The sequence below is a fragment of the Phycodurus eques genome, unplaced genomic scaffold, assembly GCF_024500275.1.
Source record: "Phycodurus eques isolate BA_2022a unplaced genomic scaffold, UOR_Pequ_1.1 contig_24, whole genome shotgun sequence".
NCBI classification, from domain to species: Eukaryota; Metazoa; Chordata; class Actinopteri; order Syngnathiformes; family Syngnathidae; genus Phycodurus; species Phycodurus eques.
The window spans coordinates 602,112-606,879 of NW_026904021.1; the positions used below are offsets into that span (position 1 = coordinate 602,112).

Consider the following 4,768-nt stretch of genomic DNA (forward strand, 5'->3'; position numbering starts at 1 on the left):
ATATTTTGGCCTGCCCACATTTTGGGCATGTCACATGACACATAACGAGCAGGAGCCAATTCCATTTCCTCATTGAATTTCTATGTTTTCGATGGTGTAATTTTTGTCCATATTGAAAGTCTGGGTGAATTTTTTTGCTTGTGGACATTTGAAAGCATTGTTCTATGATTGCTTTGTCATTCCGATTGTCTTTGAATTTAATTTTTATATTGTTGTGAACATTAAAGGGACATTTGGTCGATTTGAAGTGTCGCTACAGATTTCGCAATGTGATTTTGGTTAATTTCATAAACCTACAATTGCACTTGAACCAGAAAATTAAGCAAATAATAGGTTCATTATCCAAAATTAGACTAAATGACCCGTCAATAAAATAAAACAGAAATAAAATAGGAAAAAGTGATTGAACTTGAAACCTTTTGTCTCACTCCTTAAGTCAACAATAAGGTGTAATATAACAGGAAAGGTTTTGTTCAGGTGCATATGCCAAATGATGTGCCCAAAATTATGTTAACTGTCGTTTTGTCCACTGTCTTGTTTGTTGTTAGTAAACTGCCGGCTTCATGTTCAATCTGCTTCGACTCTGGCACTTTCTTTGCTAGTCTTACCACTTATCGAATCTAGAGCTAGCCCAGTAGCTTATCCCCCTCTGCCCAACAGCACATGTGCTACAATTGGCCGAATAAACACAAGTGTGCTGGTGAGAATCACAGTGATCACGAAGCTTGCATTGAAAATGTCAATGTTTAATGTCAAAAATGATGACTATCATACAGATTTACAAAAAAATCTACATTCATGTATTTTATCGACTACGTTTCTCTTTATGTTGTCTTTGTCTTTTCGAAAAGCCTCCTGTGGACAAATGTGAAGAATTCACTGGTGCCAAAATCCACAAAGTAATGCATGCCTTGTTTTCCAATAATTTATTGATGTCCATATCAAATAAATGAAGGATTGATGGAACTAGACTGTAACGAATCATTTACTTTTCGTGGTAAACTGTAAAGTGTACAGTACATGTGATCCATAATAAAATATGCTTTTTCAAACAGTGAGAGTGACTCAATTTACTTGTATCTCAAATCCATGAGTGCCAGGAGAAAACCCACACAGGAACAGAGAGAACATGCAAGCTCCACACAGACGAGAGCAGGGATTGAACCCCGCTCCTCAGAACTATGAGGTAGACGCTCTAACCAGTCATCCACCGTGCCGCCACATATGTATCAAATAAATCAATTCTACTGTAGTTTAAGTCCAATTCTTGCTCCCAACAGCAAAACAAACCGCCATCAACGGAAGTGAGTCAGTTGAGTCCACTCGTTATGCCGGTTCATCATCATCATCCGCCATATTTCCTTTATATCACACAAATGCAAGTGGGCAGCATGTGCGTGTCAATTAGCATGCGTGTAATCACGTGAAGGTGAAGCAGACGTGGAGGTCATCTTCATATCGCCTTTGTTCAGCTGCATCATCATCATCGAGGTCACGATGTCGCTCACGTCCACATTTAGCTTCAGACGGGTTCAGCAGCCTAATGGACACTTGTTGTTTCTCGGCATCTGTGTGTAAATGCTCAGAGAGCAACACTCGCTCTCATACTTTTCAGACCGACCTAATTGGTGAAAATCAGCGATATCGACAGACCATATAATTAAAAAAAATGTTTCACCTCTCACATGCTTTAAGCACATTTAAACTTATCTTAACTTAAAACACACTTTTTAACATGTTCGTTACCACCTGTCCTCACTCTCGCTCGCATAGTTTCCCAAATAAGAGGTAAAGCGTGCTTGCTTCAAGCTGTTTATTTGAAAAGTAAAACTTAATTGTTATTGCCAATTATTTGCAATGCCTCTTTTGACAAGGCCGACAGCCCCAGCCAGAGAATACCCACTTTCACAGATTCATTCAGGGAAGCTTACAGAGTGAGAGAGTGAGGAAAAGGGGGGTCACGAACAATACCAAAGGTCACACACACTACAAAATAAAAAGGCACATTGGTTAAAATATACAGCAACCTAAACATGCAAATGAGACAAAGAGGAGAGACCTGTCAAAAGCCTTTGATCCAATCACTATTGACATCCTCTGCCAGTGCTGCAGTTTCCTATCAGGATGATGACTTGACTGAAACAGTCTGTGGTCCAACCCTGCTGAAATCCCCGGTAAGCCGACCGTGGCTGAACAAGGTGGACAACCGGCAGCCCCGTCATTAGTAAGAAAAATTGAAAAGAAATCGCCTTCCTCATCTGTCAGCAAGATACAAAAAACAGATTATTATTACAGTATTAAAATAATAACAAGTCGCTAGCTCTCAATCATCTATTTCATAGTCTACACTCTCAATGTAGACAGCAACACTGCCGCCAAGCGGATGGAGGGACGGGCCTTCCCACACGTGTGAAGATTCTCAACTTGTGTGTGTGTGTGTGAATATCTTGAAAATTGCGTTACGTTTGTCTAAAAAATAAACGCGCATGTGCCCACTGATCCACTAAGCGCACCGTCAACAATTCACAAGCAGAATTGAATATTGACAAATGATATGTAAATATTCATCATCCTCACATATCATGATAAAGGCACACACAACATACATTTTTTTTTGGACAAAAACAGTGTAAATTGTAGATATATTTGTGTTTTTTGAAAAAACTGTGTAAATCATGTATATATTTGTGGAAAGAATTTTGAGACAAATCTCTCCCCATAGTTAATCATGGCAGATGAAAAAATACAAAGTATTGTTTCCACCCGGTTTCAAACCAGGAACCTCTCACGTGGGAGGCAAACATGATAACCACTACACTATGGAAACTGCTGTGTCAGGCTGTCCAGACCGGCCCAGCAGGGGAGCTCCCAGCCGGCAATTTTCATGTAACCTGAAAAAAACTGCATTTGACGTTTTGGACGGTAAATCATGGCATAATCAATCACCTGAAAACCCTCAAACAAAAAACAGAAACAAGGACAAAAGGAACAAAGTAACGATTACCATCTACCATCCTGCAGACCTCAACCTCGACCGTCAGGCCCGGAACGAAGGAGAATCATTTCAAAATAAAATTGCTTCCATTTCCAGTTTCAGCGTTATAGTCATTAATGTACAGCACTGCATACTTCATTTATACACTTCTTTCATTCCTGGGTTAAGCATGTTATTCTTTTAAGTATAATTCACTGAATACTTTATTTAAAAAGTGAAACCTGGTAGATGAACTCTTCAGATTGAAACGTATTTCAAGAAAAGAAATTCTGATGCTGATATTAAAACGAATAACAGGCTCGTCAAGATCAGAGTTCACCATCATCCCATAACGGTTAATTAGCAACAGAAAGCTCTGCGATTCCTCATTGAGTTTAATATACTTTGATAATTGTCAGATTTACTTTTCGACTGTGCAGCATTCTTAGCAGAAATGTTTGTTTTGCATTTCAGCAATGAGACACACAAATAACATAAATGAAAAGTATTCTCTTCTCTCTGGTGCATCATAGAACAGTATGCAAACTAACTTTCTTCTTGGTATTCACTTACCTTTTGAAACTTAAATTTAGAAGTGATGGGTAAAATTTTTCAATTTCCTCAGCAACTACTAAAGAATGTGTTGAACACAGGCATGTTTTGCCACTCAGTCCGAGTGACACCTCAATGAGGTGGCGTGTTCCAGTGGGAATGTGACATCAGTGCATACCCTCGATACTAACGAGGAGTCCCTTGTACTGCATTCACCAAGTGTCGAAGGCGTCAATTCACCTAAACGCATCGGCAATGCCAGCTCGCGAGTCAGTTTGCTGGTTCTGCGAACACATAGAATGAGCGTAACAGTTTCAGTCGTGTAGTTGTTATGTTCGCCAAATACACGTAAGGTCCCTCTTTGGAAACGAGGATGATGGGCTTTTTTGTTTTCCCGCAAGAAGAGCCCCACCAAAATAGAAAGAGAACATGAACTCAATTTCCCATCAGGGAATCGAACCCCGGTCTTCCACGTGACAGGTTTATATACTGTCCACTGTACTAACAAGGAGCTTTTTCTATCTCTTGTACCTCGCAGTTGTTATCCAAATAATTTGCTATACAAAATTGAAGTACTTTCATCCTTATGTATTGCAAGCATCTTTGACTCTTGTTGTCTCTGTGGCCTGACTCTGTGATTTACACTTTCAGCAAATAAGGGATACTTACATATTATTTGATACGTGTAAAAATAAGCAGGTTTACTTTGATAAAATAAAGTGTTAACCCCAATTGGGTGTGTGTGTAATTTATGGCATTTTCTTACACAGATTGCCTTTGGCAGCCCGGTGGATGACTGGTTAGAGCGTCAGCCTCACTGTTCTGAGGACCCGGTTTAAATCCCCGGCCCCGGCTGTGTGGATTTTGCATGTTCTCCCCGTGCCTGCGTGGGTTTTCTACGGGCACTCCGGTTTCCTCCCACGTCCCAAAAACATGCATGAATTGGAGACTCTAAATTGCCGTCGGTGTGAATGTGAAGGTGAGTGTGAATGGTTGTTTGTTTGTATGTGCCCTGCGATTGGCTGGTAACCATTTCAGGGTGTACCTTGCCTCCTGCCCGATGATAGCTGGGATAGGCTCCAGCACGCCCGCGACCCGAGTGAGGAGAAGCTGCTGAGAAAATGGATGGATGGATGGATTGCCTTTATGTATGAATAACAAAACTCTTGCTATGATTGTTATTGTTGTGTTATGATTAGCAGCATCAGGGGTTGAGGTCACTAGCAGAGGGGTTATTGAGGG

At 40.5% G+C, this 4,768-nt stretch overlaps 1 non-coding gene across 1 annotated transcript; it reads right to left on the reverse strand.

Annotated features, from left to right (window-relative positions):
• Positions 1 to 2,754: 2,754 nt before the first annotated feature.
• On the reverse strand, positions 2,755 to 2,827 carry trnag-ccc (transfer RNA glycine (anticodon CCC)). Its single transcript has one exon. It is a non-coding gene; the product is annotated as a tRNA-Gly (tRNA).
• Between the last annotated feature and the right edge of the window lie 1,941 nt (positions 2,828 to 4,768).